We start from the raw sequence: 15,588 nt of genomic DNA on the forward strand, positions 1-15,588 counted from the left end.
TGCATTGTTTAAACATGGTGTTGTGGCCTGCATGATTGTGTCCCCTGAAATTCATATGTTGAAATCCTAGCCCCCAGTGGGACAGTATTAGGTGGGATCTTTGGGAGAGAATTAGGTCATGAGAATGGAGCCCTTCTGACATGGTTATTGACCTTGTAAAAAGAGACACAAGAGAGTTTGCTGTTTGCCATAAATGGCTCTTATTATTTTGAGATATGTTCCTTCTATGACCTGTTTGTTTAAAGGTTTTGTTATGAAAGGATGTTAGATTTTGTCAAATGCCTTTTCTGCATCTACTGAGATGATCATATGATTGTTACTTTTGCTTCTGTTTATGTGGTATATCATGTTCATTGGTTTGCGGATATTGAACCATCCTTGCATCCCTGGAATAAAACTTACTTGGTCGTGATGGATAATTTTTTGACAGACTGTTGAATTTAGTTTGTTAGTATTTTGTGAAGAATTTTAGCATCTATATTCATTAGGGAAATAGGCATGTAGTTCTCTCTTTGTGTGTGTGTGTGTGTGTATGTGTGTGTGTGTGTGTGTGTGTGTGTGTGTGTGTGTCTTAGCCTTTGGAGCTGGAGATCATCATCCTAAGTGAGGTGACTCAAAAACAAAAAATCAAACACCACATGTTCTCACTCATATGTTGGAGCTAAATGGTCACAAAGATGGAAATAATAGACACTGGACACACAAATAAGGCAGAGATGTGGAAGGGGATTAAGGTTCAGAAATTACCTATGGGTTGCAATGTTCACTCTCTGGGAAATGGACCACCTGAAACACAATCCCCACCAGTATACAATATGCCCATGTAGAGAACATGCATTTTTTTCTCCCAAAATCTAAAATAAAATTTAAAAAAAGACAGACAGAACTTGCTTCCTCTCTCTTTTTTCTCTGCCATGTGAGGACAGAGCAAGAAAACAGCTATCTGCAAACCAGGAAGGGGATTCTCACCAGAACCTGACCACATTGGCACCCTGATCCGGAACATTCCAACTTTCAGAACTGTGAGAAATAAATGTATACTGTTTAAGCCTCCCAGTCTATGGTAATTTGCTATGGCAGCCCAGACTGACTAAGACACTTGATTTCAAGTGATTGGTTTATTATCCTAAAAGTAATTCTGGGAAATGGAGATGCCTCATGGCCTCACTAAAATTCTAATGAAGGCCAAAGTCCTCTAAAAACTTAGATTAAAGTCTTGCTACCCCAATGAAGTTATCATTATTGATATCAATATTTTTGGAGTGTAGCAAGAATGCACACATACCCCCATGTAGTTTGGCAGGAACCATATGACTAGCTCTGGCCAATGAGTTGTCCATTAAAAGGTCATACATCACTTCCAGGACAGAACATTATTTTTTTTTCTTTTTTTTTTTTGAGTTGGAGTCTCACTCTGTTGCCCAGACTGGAGTGCAGTGGCCGTTCCCAGCCACCGCAGCCTCAACCTGCCGGGCTCCGGCGATCCTTCCGCCTCAGCCTTCCAAGTAGCTGGAATTACAGGCATGCGCTACCACGCCCAGCTGATTTTTGATTTATTGTAGAGATGAGGTCTTGCTGCCCAGGTGGGTCTCGAACCCACGGGCTCAGGCAATCCACTCACCTCAGCCTCCCAAAGGCGCAGGATTACAGACTGAGCCACAGAGCCCGGCTCAGAACATTCTATTACTGATTCAAAATCTACAGCTCTCTCTTCCTCTATCCAATGGTACTCTACATTCAAGATGGTGGCTGTTTAGTCAATCTAAGTTTCAAAATGCGGAGATGTAAGGCAGAGCTCCTCACTGATCCCAATGAATAAGAAATAAACCACTAAGATTTTGAGGTTATGGGCTACTGCAACACAACCTAGCCAACCCTGACTGATATTTAAATGAATGAAAATTCACCATGTGCCAGGTACTGTCTTAGGCACTCAGGATATAGCAGTAACTAAACAAGTCCTTGTCCCCATTGAACTTACATTCCAATGGAGAAATCTAGTAAGATCAAATTCAGCAATGCTTCAGCCCAGACAGCAAGGGTATATTATGGAAGAAAATGAATCCATATTCTTGAAGACAGGGTTAAAATTAGGAAATCCCATCCCATGATTTGCTCTCAACTCTCTTCTCCAAAGAAACCAATTACTGAGGACATTGTCCCTCTGCCCCTTTCCCAGGACACCAAGTACATGTTAAAATCATGTCCCTTGAATTTTGAAGTTAAATGATTTAAGACAGTTACAGGAGGCAATCTCTGGAGGAAGAGCAGGATGTAGCACATTTTGAAGGTGTGGAGGGGCCTCCAGGTTGCAGGAACGTAAAGTCACAGACATGTGACAGTGTAGATTCTCCTTGCTCACACCAAACCAACCACTGAAGCACCAGCTTATCAGATGAACTAATTCACCAAAACATCAACTTGGGCTCTTTAAAAAATGATTTTATTTTATCTAAGCCCCAATAATACTCACAGAGAGATGTTCATTTCCCACAGGATGAAGTCCATTCTTCCTTGAGAGAAATCCCAAACAGATATACAAACAATGAGACGGAAATAGACCATTTTAACCCCGGCGCGCAGTTCAAACGCCCCAGCCATCAATGCTGGCCAGCCCAAACCAGCTGCTTAAGATCATCCTTTGAGGTTCAATGAACTAGGGCTTTGTTAGACCAGGAGTGAGAAAGGATTTCAAAGGCAAGGGCCCTCCTTGGGAAATGATTTCCTGGTGACCCCTTCGAGTGACATGCTTTTTCTCAGAATGTAGTTAGCTCCTAATCCTTATTCCCTCCACTGTGAATCTCTCCTAAACCCCTTAGCCAAACATGGGTAGAAGAAATGGTCACCTCTCCCCAGTTCAGGACAAGATTTCACTGATTACCTTGGGCCACATGCCACAAAATGAACTCAGGACAGGATTTGCTCCATTTCTGACTCTGCAAGCTTTGGATAACTTGATTCTGTGTCTTTATGCCATGACTTACTTTCAAAAAAGAAAAGGATACTAGATGTTAAACCTTGCAATCTGATCATTTTTTAGATTCTAGCTTCGTTGCCGCTGTCTACTTTAATAGCTTCATCTACACCTACTTTTTAAAATTATTATTTTTATTGATATATAATACATGTACATATTTTTGAAGTATGTGTGATATAGTATGCGTGATAATTTGGTACATTCATATAATGTGATAAGGTCAAATCAGGATAATTGAGAGGTCTACCACCTTACAGCTATTTCTAAAGATATTTAATAATTTGGCAACTCTGCTTGGAATTTTCAGCTAAAAACAAACGTACGTACTTGAGTTTTAACATCAGTAAAAGTTTTTAAAGATAATAATCATTTTTAAGGGATACAAACCATAAATTCAGATGTTTGGTTTTGACCTAGGACTAATATCATTGCGAAGAAATGTTTTTTAAAAACTCTCCATATAAAGACAACATAATAATACCAGAAGAGAAAAGAATGGAAAATGAACATGAATGAATCTAGTTCCTAGAAACAAAAACATACACTGGGGTTCAAATATCAATTATATTGAGAATGTTCATAATAATCTGCTGTTTAAGAAAAAAACTTGCCTGGAAAACAGGATTGGAGAGATGAGAATTCTGTTTTCTGATGTTAGCTAATTGGATGACCTCAGAAAAGGAACTTTGCACACTGACTGTCTGCCAAGCATTGTAGGAAGAAGTTTTCATAAAAGAACTCATTTACTCTTCATGTCATCACCTTTGCGGCAAGTATTATTATTATCATCCCCGTTTAAGAGATAAGGAATCTGGTGCCCAGGTAAGTTAAATAACTTACCCAAGGTCACAAGTACCAAAAGCAGGTTCTTTCCCTTAACTATTTCACTACCAGATGCTTTTTTTTTTTGAGTTGGAGTCTCCCTCTGTCACCCAGACTGGAGTGCAGTGGCCGTTCCCGGCCACCACAGCCTCGACCTGCTGGGCTCCGGCGATCCTTCCACCTCAGCCTTCTGAGTAGCCGGAATTACAGGCATGCGCTACCACGCCCAGCTGATTTTTTTTGATTTATTGTAGAGATGAAGTCTCGCTGCCCAGGTGGGTCTTGAACCCACGGACTCAGGCAATCCACTCACCTCAGCCTCCCAAAGGCGTGGGATTACAGGCTGAGCCACCAAGCCCGGCTGCTTTTTTTTTTTTTAGTAGACGTCTTACTCTGTCACCCAGGCTGGAGTGCAGTAACACGCTCGTCTCCTTTACGTTGAACACTCTATGCTTACAGAATCTCCAGTGCTAAGACAGTACCCTACTGCTTCCTTTCTGAAACTATGTATAATTCTAGCAGTGACATATTTTATTTCTTTTCAAAATATTTTCCTTTGAAGACTTCAATCTAAAAATTTAGATGAAATCTTTGGCCTGGATTAAAATTTTGAAAGAGATGAAAAACAAGAAAGGAAGAAAACTCTACTGATTACAAGATCTAACAATTAGGTTCATGATCTCATCCTAGAAAAAGGGCTACATACCTCACTGCTGAATATCACTAGGGTCACCTTTGATGTACTCCCCTTGGGAAGCTGTGCACTGATGCCAGTGCCTAGTTTACCCATCAAAGAAATTTTGGAACTCTTTTTTCTGAAATGGCCAGCAGAACTGTTGTCATGAAAATGTTGGAGCTTGAGTAAGAGCAACAAACAACATTAACTTTCTTGTTAAGCTAGGCAAGAATGGAAGTGAAACCAGGGACACGATAGTTCAATTTATGGGGATAGTGTCATGAAGGAAACAGCAGTGTACAAGTGGATTAAACATTTTTCTATGGGGAGAGAAAGCATCACTGAAGAAGAGAGTTCAGGATTCCTGGCCAGTAAGGAGCAGAACTGATTTAAAAATTGCAAAAATTCGTTGAACTGTGTATCAAAATAGTCAACTGACTGTGAGAAACATAGCAGACAAAACAAGTATTGATAGAGAAACAGGAAAATCATAACTGAAAATCTTGACATGAGAAAGGTGTATGCAAAAATGGTCCCAAAGGAGCTCTTGCATCGCGACAATGCACCAACTCATACAGCACAGTCTGTGAGGGAGTTTTCAGTCAGTAAACAAAAAAATATATTGGAACACCCTCCCTATTCAACTGATTTGGGCCCAGGTGACTTTTTTCTTTGCCCAAAGATAAAGGGAATATTGAAAGGAAGACATTTTGATGATATTCAAGACAACAAGGGTAATACAATGACAACTCTGGGGGTCATTCCAGAATAAAATTGTTCCAAGATTGCTTTGGCAGGTGGTCTAGGTGCTGGAATCAGTGCATAACTTTCAAAGGGAAAGTACTTCAAAGGTGACCATAGTGTTATTCAGCAGTGAGGAAAAGAGATGAACATAATTGTCAGCCCTTGTATTTCTTGAGCACTTGGCCACAAAGAAGTGATTTTAGCTCTAAAGTCTTACCGATTTTTCTCAGTACAAAATTGGAGCATCATCTATCCACCGAAAGAAGCCTGAAGTGATGAAACCAATAAGAATCTGTCATAGGAATACTGATTCATTCCTTTGTACTTTTTGGTTTGTTTGTTTGTTTTTTTTTCGAATAGTCTCATTAAACCAAGAATGATTTGGGGCCCTACCATCTGACTTCCATTTTAAAATTGCAAGCCAGAAAAAGCATGGTGGAAGCATGATTCAGTGCAGACTCAGAGGCAGATATTGGTTTAAAACTATTGACTGTGTGAATATAATTTAATCTATCTGTGCCCCTGCATGCTCGGGTATGAAATTTGAACAATAACACCTTCCTCCCAAGGTTGTTTTGTGGTTAGCATGCTACAGGATACCTGTACATGGTGGCTGTTATTCTAATTATGTTATAATTGTGAGAACCCGGCTAGATGCCCTTATTACAAACTTCTAGCTCTCCTGAAACAAATCTTTCATTAACTCATATACATTCAAGAAAATTGACTCTTTATGAATTATTTTTGAGCTTTTTCCATGAAGCTGATGCTATTCTGAACACTTTGCCAATATTAATTCTTCCTTCGAGCTCCACCAGGTAGGTACTGTTATTATGCCCACTTTACAGGAGAGAGAACTGAGGCCTAAGGAGGTAAGAAATCTATACAAGGTCACTAAGAAAATAAGTGATAGAACTGGGGTTCAAATTCTGGGCCCTGGGCCCCGAGTCCCCAGTCCTACCCTACTGCTCGGCTCTGAACTCCCATCCCTGCTCCTACTCCCCACCATACCCCAACTCGGGCCATTGCCTAAGCTGCTCATCTGTCTGGAGCGCTTCTGCACTAGATGGGGTGTAAATAATCCTTTCCCTTCCTTTCTCCAAATTTGTCTGTCACCTGTGCCACCCCTCGGTGCTCAGCAAGCCACCCACACTTCCCCTAAAGCTCCTCTTTGACATCCAGATATCTCGTCCTCCAGTATAACTGCTGCACTGTTTCCATAGGTCTCCTGCTGGTTCAAAGTCTCCATAAGGGCAGGAGTCAGGTCTTATTTGTCTTGGTGCCTATTACCACAATACCTGGGGTCACAGAGTAGGCACTTAATAAAGGTGACTGATTTTTAAAAAATCCTTTCGTTTGTTTCATTACTAAATACCTATGGGAAACCCCCTTTGGTTCCCTCCCACTCTGGGAGCTTTTCTGTCCTTTTAATAAATCCTGCTTTCCAAAAAAAAAAATCTACTAGGACAGTAGCCTTGTGTTAGGTCCTGGGAATGCACTGGTGAACAAAATACAGACAGAACAGTAAGAGAAGGATTTTGGAGAAGTGGTTAAGTATCTTTTATTTTTATTTTTATTTTAGATTCAGGGAGTACAATTGCATATTTGTTACATGAATATATTGTGTAATGGTGTGGGCCCATTTCCCAGATAGTGAACACTGTACCCAGTAGGTGATTTCTGAACCCTAACTCCTCTTCCCACCACACTGTCTCAAACCCAGATTATCTGGGTTGAAATCCAAGCTCTTGCCAAGTTTTATGAAGTTAGACAAGTTATTTAGCTTCTCTGTGCCTCAATTTCCTCACTTATAAAATGGTGTTATGCATATAAAGTATCAACCTTACAGGGCTGCTTTGAGAATTAAGAGCTAATTCATGCTAAGTGTATAGGACAGTCCTGGCCCCTTGGAAGCATTCAGAAAGTCAGCTCTTGATGATAACTATCGTGGGGCTTACCTTTTAGGGGCAGGGTAGGCAGAGGATAGACATATACTGTCCCCAACTGCACTACAATGGGATAAGAGGCTATTTGGTTAAATGGAACACAACTGCTGTATTCATAGGTCAACCATGGTTCAAAAGAGGCAGTTTTATAAGGTACAAGCCAAAATGCTCAGAGAAGACAGAAAAGGAAGCATCTAATTTTGCTTGGAGAAGTAAAGACAAGCTCCTTGCTGGAGTCCATAGGGTAGACAGTCCCTGGACAGAGAAAGGGAGAAGTGGCATTTGGTGAAAAGCAACCACAGGAACCAGGCAGGGGGATAAGAGAGCAAGAGTCAAACAGGGGACATGACAGCAGGACCAGGCGACCCTCACAGTCAGAATCCGGGGTGGGGACGCCGGAACTGGAGGCTAGAAAGGAACCACATGGAGCCACATTCTGGCCTCAATGTGCTAAAACATATTAGTAGTTTTTAAGGCATTAAGAAAGCAGTATGGCATAAAGGAAGAAGGTATACATGGGGTTTTATGCCAGAAAGACCTGGCTTGAATCCTAACTCTTTTATCTAATGAATGAGTAAACTTGGCCAAATCCCGTAATTTCCACGTGCTTCAGTATCTTTATTCATAAAATGGATTCAGTAGGACCTAACAGGATGGTTGTAAAGATTAGATATAATGTATGTAAAGCACTCAGCAGATTACCCGGCACATTCAACTAAGAATGACCCTTTATTAAAATAAATCATGGAGACCGCGAGGAGACAGCCCACAGAATGGAAAAAAATATTTGCCAACTGTATATCTGACAAAGGTTTGACATCTAAGATCTACAAGGAACTCAAACATGCTGGAAAGAAAAAACAGAAAGCCTTATTTAAAAGTGGGCAAAAGATATGAATAGAAACTTCTCAAAAGAAGACATAGGAGCAACCAACAGATACATGAAAAAATGCTCAGCCTTGCTAATCATCAAAGAAATGCAAATTAAAACAACACTTTGATACCACCTAACTCCAATCAGGATCACCGTAATCAATAGCTCCAAAACAACAGATGCTGGAGAGAATGCAGGGAAAGGGGAATGCTTCTACACTGTTGGTGGGAGTATAAACTAGTCTAACCTTTGTGGAAAACAGTGTGGCGATTCCTAAAAAATCTAAAAATCGACCTTCCATATGACCCAGCAATCTCCCTTCTGGGAATATACCTGGAGAAACTCAAATCATTCTATGGAAAAGATACCTGCATGTTTATTGCATGTTTATCACTGCATTATTCACATTAGCGAAAACACAGAACCAAAAGTGCTCCCATCAAAAGTGAACTGGATTAAAAAAATGTGGTGCATATACACGATGGACTATTAGGCAGCCATAAAGAAGGACAAAATTATGAACTTTGCAGCAGTTTGGATGGATTTAGAGTCTATAATACTCAGTGATCTATCACAGAAACAAAGAACTGAGTACCACATGTTCTCACTCATAAGCAGACCCTGAAAAATTATCATACTATAAGAAAGGGATTGGCAGGACTGGGAAACTGCCAAGGGAGGTGAGGGGCACACTTCATCAATAAGTGTACCTGATCTCAAACCAGGTAAAGTGGGGACCAAAGGGAGATCTAAATTTTACCTGTACAATGACCATTTGTATACCTAATCCTGCATTGTAGCCCACATCTTTAAAGTAAAGATTAAAAATTTAAAAGGATAGTATTAATGTCTTTGAGGACTCAGTGCTTTATAGGAACAGATTCACTGGCAACCTGCAGAGACTACTCTAATTCTAATAAGTCCAGTCAGTGAAACATAAATATTCTGATTCCGCAACCAGAAGACTTTAAAAATACCAAAAATTATTGTGCTGAAAAGATGTATAATCCAAAAAATAACTGCACCAATTAATATTTGCAAAGCAAGTTTCCAGATGTGAAGTACTTTCTCATGGATGAACTCATCTGCTATTCACAGAGAGAAGTTAGTATTATTGCCCCCATTTGAAGAGAAAACAAGCTTCAGAGAAGTCCTTGCTGAAAGTCCCATTGCGACAAGTGGCTGTCAGAAGTCTTAACTTAAAAGTCTGAAAACAGAACTTGTTTTGAAAGTTTAGAAAGTCTGTACCTGATGGTCTTAGTTAATCATAACGATGCAGGAGATTATACAATCGTAAATTTTTTGTGTGTGGGGTCTATCAACAACCAACCCCCTTAACCTTCTCATTTTACAAAAGAAAATTGAGAAAAGAGGAATTAAATGAGTCTTCTGTGGTCACTTTGAAAATCCAGGGCTGTGCTTCTAGTTAAAGATGGCAGATTTAACATATGCTTTACATTACATTCCATCCCCCAAGCCCACTAAAAGAGACAGTAAAGGGATTGATTTTAAAGACATTCACTTATAAGGACAAAAGGGAATCAGGAGGAAAACAACAACAACAACATTGTGGAAGATGCAAAGCAGATGGCTGAGGGGTAACAGGCTTAGCAGATCCGTGAAGGCTGACATTTAAGTTGTTGGCCCGGGAAACCCAAAAGCAACCTGATTTGCACTGCACAACCCCGGAAAGGCTCAGAGACGGAAGGCGAGGAGCTCTTGGGAAAGTGGGAATGCCACTGTGGCAGATATAGGATTTGTTAAAAGTCTATTGAGAAGCAGTTCCCTTACTCTCCTGGCAGAAGACTGAAGACTTATTTTCTGGAGAGGAAGTATCAGAAAGATGCTAGACCAGTGATGCCAGGCACTGCTGAGGGCAAGGGTAACCTGCCGAAAACAAAAATTGTGAAAAGAGTGCATTCTGAGTGATGAGAATCCCAACCTCCTGGCCCATCTTGGCTCCCAGAACATTGACAGCCAAGCTTTTAACCCCTGGGCTAAAGACTGAATGACTCTCGTCTGGGATCTCAGCTCAACAGTAAAGACCTGACAGTAAGCCATCCTCTAGTGAAATAGCCCATCAGATCATCTTAGTAACACCCAGAGGTCCTATCCACACCCACAAACCTTTCTTCAGTGGTTTTTTGCTCCTCTCTCAAGGTTACCAGATTTAACAAACAAAAATATGATCTTTGGGGCATACTAACAAATGTATTCATTGTGTACCTGAAATTCAGATTCAACTGAATGTTCCCAAAAAGTTAAGATAGAATATTGGAGCTTTGAAATAAAAAGTTTGTTATAAAAAGAAATATTCAAAGAGCATGAAAGAGCTATTGTGAATTACAGTTACAAAAACAGAAAGGAAAAATAAAATGGAAGAGTTTGAAGGAAAAGGAGAGTTACAGAAAAAGAAACATTGGAAATAGAGGGAAAGAAATGACAAAAGAAATAACTCAAGATGTTTTCCAGAACTCAGGGCGTAAGTTTCCAGATAAAACGTACCCTCTGAGAACAAAAGATGATGATGAAATGCTCTCAGTAACAGAAAAGTTAAAAAGGAGGGAAAAAAGAAAGGAAGGAAGGAAGGAAGGGAGGGAGGGAGAGCGTTGAACTGAGATGTATGTCTACTTACGTTCCAGAAGGTCAAGATGAAAGATGTTCGTAATTATTAAGCATTTTGTTTATAGTTTTCTAGTCTAAAATCAAAGCAGGAGTTTAATAAGCCTATCAAGCCTTAAGAAATGAAGTCTTCTAATATTAACGATATACATGAGTAAGCACAATGTAATGAAAAGGACTCTAGGTCAGGAATCAGAGACATACGTTCTACTCTTTTTTTTTCTTTTTTTTCTTCTGTGTAACCTTAAATCCATGACTTCATGTCTCTGAACTTCAGTTTTATTACTTGCAGACATAGCTTAGGTTACAAAATTCTACAATTCTATTTAATTAAGCAGTCATAAAAAATAGATTGCATAACTGAGCACACAATTAAAGTAACTTGAAGTGTTTGCGTTTCAGTAGTACTTGTCAAATGCACCGATCTCTTCTTTTTTAAATTTTTATTTTAGATTCAGGGAGTACATATGCATATTTGATAAATGGGCATATTGTGTAGTGGTGGGGACCGGGTCTCATGTAGCCCATTCCACAGACAGTGAACATTGTGCCCCGTAGGTCGTTTCTGAACTATAACCCCTCTTTATATTGCCATAATATGTGTAAAAAACACCAATCCCCTCTTTCTCGAACTACATTTCCTACTCTTTTTTTCTTAGATATAATATATCATTTTATATTTATATAATAATAAACTCAGATTTCCATAACATTTCACAGGTTTCATTCATTCCTTCCCCAAATTTCAATTGGTGCAAGGTATAAAGCAGTAAATTATACAGTCATGGTACATGCCCTCAAGGAACTTTCATTTTAGTGGAGACGATGGTCAACAAAAATAATAAAAATAAACACATACTTTCTATATGGGGTAAGAGTTATGAGAAAAGTAATAAGATTCTATGAAAAAATATAACATAAGGAACTGTTTTTAAAGTTGGTGGTTAGCAAAGGATTTCCTGAGAAGGTGGCCTTTAAAAAGAGGACAAGAGGTAGGTAAAGATTAGGGAAAAGAGGAGAAAGTATATGTAAAGGTCTTGGGGGGGAAAAAACATGCTTTCAAGAAAATGACAACAGGCCAGTATGAAGGTGTGAGCTTTTCCGGAGAAGGAAAGGTGTGACATGAGACTGACAAGAGGGCAGAGGCTAGATTATGCTGGGTCTTTGAGTCCATAAAAAGAGGTCGTATTTTATCTTATGGGCAATGAGAAGATATTAAATTATCTTAAGCACTGGAGTAACCTTGTCAAATTTACAACATTTGATCACTTGCTGTTATTTTATCCTCTTGGATCTTTGATACTAAGCTTTGGGATAAATAGTGCAGATATAAAATAGCTCCTTGTTGAGAAAATGAAGGGGAGGAGACATGACCGTCCTGTGAACAGGTTGAATGATTGGTCACTATGTGGCAGACGCAAAGGAAGACTTTAGGTTTTGTAACTCCGATCACTTAGTACATTGCCTGTCACACAATGAAAACTCAATAAATATCTGTACACCACATGAATGTACACCACACTAGGACATTTTAGCTGCTGAGATCCATGAGTCTTTTGGTAAAGAAAAATACCTGTGTGTAAATCAGCCACCAGGGGGAGCGTATACTTCCTCCATGGAACAGAAACATTGACCTTGGCAAAGACAACAGGCAGGAAAAAAAAATCTTTAGCTGAACAAAGTGCTTTCTCCAGTTTATACCAAAAAAGATTTCATGAAATGGAATTGGCAACATCACAACAGACCCTTTGTTATGTGTTTCAGCCAGCCATCTGTCCATGAGATTCAGCTATGGACAGCCTCCTGACTTAGAGTTCTCCGGACTGCTAAAAAAAAATGGCTCCTCCAAAGTGTAATGAAATGGAAGTAGCAATATTTCCTGACACAACTCAAACTGTATATGCTGAACAAAAAACTTACTTTTTTCCACTCAACCTTGCTGTTTTGAATTTCCTTGAACTTGCTTCAAAATAAAGTTTGGGAAGAAGAAAACGTTGCCTGTGGCACAGAAACAGTCCAAGATGACTGGAGGAGTCCACCTATTGAAAAGGGCTCCAATTGCCCAGGGTGAGATAGGTCGGCTCATTTCCACGCTGCAGCCAGGGCAAGAGTACACACAAACGTGTCTGGAAATAAAAACAAAACAACACACACACTATTTTTTTAATTGCTTTCAAAAACTTGGATCCCACCTACCAACCACATTTTCCCCATTTAACAAAGGTTGAATTTTGTCAACAATTGTTTGACAAAATTGTGTGTGCTTTGCTCTCAGCCAATGCATGCTCTAGTCACAGCTTGCTTTACAAATGCTGTCAGATTTCATCTGAGTTGAGGGAAGAGTTTTCAGAAGGAGTTCTGTAAATGTAAATCAATGATGTATAATCAACCCATGAGGATTGGCTGGCCATTTACTATGTACTCAGAACTAGATTTAATCTTGCTGGAGTAACAAACAAGGTGCTAAGACATGGACCCTGTAGCAGATAGCCAAGTGTTTTTTTGTTAGTTACTGAGGGTATTTTTCAAACATTTATTTCTCTTTAATTTGGAGAGTCAACATCCAAGTGGTTGGCTGAGTTAATTTGTTTTTTTCTTCTGGACGTAGAGGGACATGAAAAAACATGCAAAGACCTCTAGGGGACCCTCTTAAGGCTCTGCACTCAATTATAGTACCTTCCGTTAGTTATTTGTCTTTCCCCAAATCCTCTTACAAGCAGAAGGCAGGGGAAGAGGGCCGGGTGTTTGGAATGAGTGCAGGAGACTTTGTGCTTAGTTCTGAGAAATAAAAATGAAATCCCAAGCCACCCAGCCAACTGAACGGACCCTTTTTCTTGGCCAAGGGAACCCCAGAGAAAGCTTAAAGCTAAGTTTTCAGCCATGACCGGATGGGAGGTCAGACCCTTGGAGTTATATATGCACTTGGACTTTCTTCCCTAAAAGCTACAGAAATCAGACCTTTTGACAGACCTGACACTGCCCCACCCTACCCTTTTGAGGTTTTTTGACAAAGCAACCCAGCAGCACGCCCCCAATAAGAGACCACCATCCAAGGAATGGTTCTGGCCAGCCTATGGAGGATGTGCAGTGAGGGTTTCATGTTCTCTACCTCACCTTTTGACACCCACCCTCAGTTCACACTAATGCCATCATTTTTTGAACATGGGTCCCAGGGAGAGTCATAAAGCTAAGTTGCATGTGTGTACATTTCTCCTCTCATAAATATCCATGACTCCTGCTGTAGCTTACTGAACATGTATATCTGGCCACCCTCCTCAGCAAAACTCCTGTCATCTTCTTTCCTCCTTGGAAATTTCTGGCTTCTGGCTGGAGGGAGGCTACACTTTCCAGCCTGCCAGAACAATCACCCTGCATGCTGCAACTCTTTAGGAGAAATAACGCTCTCCTCATTCTTCAGTTGACAGTACCTTGGATGTCTCACTATGACAAAGCTTTGACCATTTTTTTGAAGAAGAAGAAGAACAACAACAAATCTCTCAATATCATGGCCCAGGAGCTTCTGTGTACACTATAAACAGATATTTGTTTTCTATTTCCACTAAATTATTTAACTAAGAAGGTATGATCACTCTGAAGACGTTGGTGAAAGTAGTCATCTTGGGGCAAAAATTAGTGGGTTGTAAGAATGTTTTGTGAGGTGATTAGTTATGAGCATTTTATAGTCATTAATTAAAATAAAAATAGAAAAAAATTAAAACCTTTCTCAAACATAAGAAACAGATGAGCCGAGCTCGGTGGCTCAACCTGTAATCCCGCGCATTGGGAGACTGAAGTGAGTGGATTGCCTGAGCCTATGGGTTCAAGACCCACCAGGGCAGGGAGACCTCATCTCTACAATAAATAAAAAATTCAGTCAGGCATGGTAGCGCATGCCTGTAATTCCGGCTACTCGGAAAGCTGAGGCGGAAGGATCGCTGGAGCCCAACAGGTCAAGGCTGCAGTGGCCAGGAGCGGCCACTGCACTCCAGTCTGGGTGACAGAGTGAGACACCAAAACACACACACACAAAAGAAACAGATGATAGAGTTTCTAAAAAATATAATGATTATTTTACTTACCATTAAACAAATATGTAAATATATATATATATTTGGAAAAGATACTGCCCCAGATGCTGTGCAAAATTCTAAGAACTGCCATATATTCTTTCCCATCAAAGGTTTACAAACTGGAGGAGACAGAAGTAGAGAAATTTCTCTAGCTTACTTTAGCTACCAAAATATGTGGTATAAAACAGACAATGGTCAGGGTCGCATAGAAGCTCAAACTAAGTTTTCTAGGGGTTCAGAGAAGGGATGGACGTCATTGCATTTGAAAGAAAACACTCTCGGGAGGTTAGGCAAAACAAAGAATGCAAACAAAGGGGCAGATAGTGTAAGCCACTGGGTATGATTGGGGAATTTTGAGTCATATCCTTTGACTACAAAACAGATGAATTTTAGAGTTATACTGAGAGTTAAGCCTCATAAGATCTTTTAGGGCCTTGAATGGCATTTTAAAGAGTCTGAACTTAATTGAGCAGAGAGGTGAAAACAGGAAAGACTTTCATCAGAAGTGTGCCTTAAGGAGATCATTTTGTCTGAGATGTATAAGGCAATTGGCAAAGGAGAAAACAAAATCAAGGACACAATTACCTAACAGGCGATTGCAAAGCTCCAAGTAAGAGAAACTACACATTGGGGTGATAACAACTGCAATGGAAAGAAGAGCGTACAGCCAAGAGACAGAGCAGAAAACAACCCACCAGACAGAAGAAGTGAGCTCAACAAATGGGGCAAAGCAGTGCAAGGAGGCACACAGTTTTGGTTGCGTGACTAAGGTGATGTTTGTACCACTTACAAAAATAAAGAGGCCAAAAGGCCGAGTCTGTGTCAAGAAGAATAGGATGATTTGCGATGGAACGCTC

Source organism: Carlito syrichta, unplaced genomic scaffold (genome assembly GCF_000164805.1).
Source record: "Carlito syrichta isolate Samal-C Ts95f unplaced genomic scaffold, Tarsius_syrichta-2.0.1 Scaffold305677, whole genome shotgun sequence".
Taxonomy (NCBI): domain Eukaryota; kingdom Metazoa; phylum Chordata; class Mammalia; order Primates; family Tarsiidae; genus Carlito; species Carlito syrichta.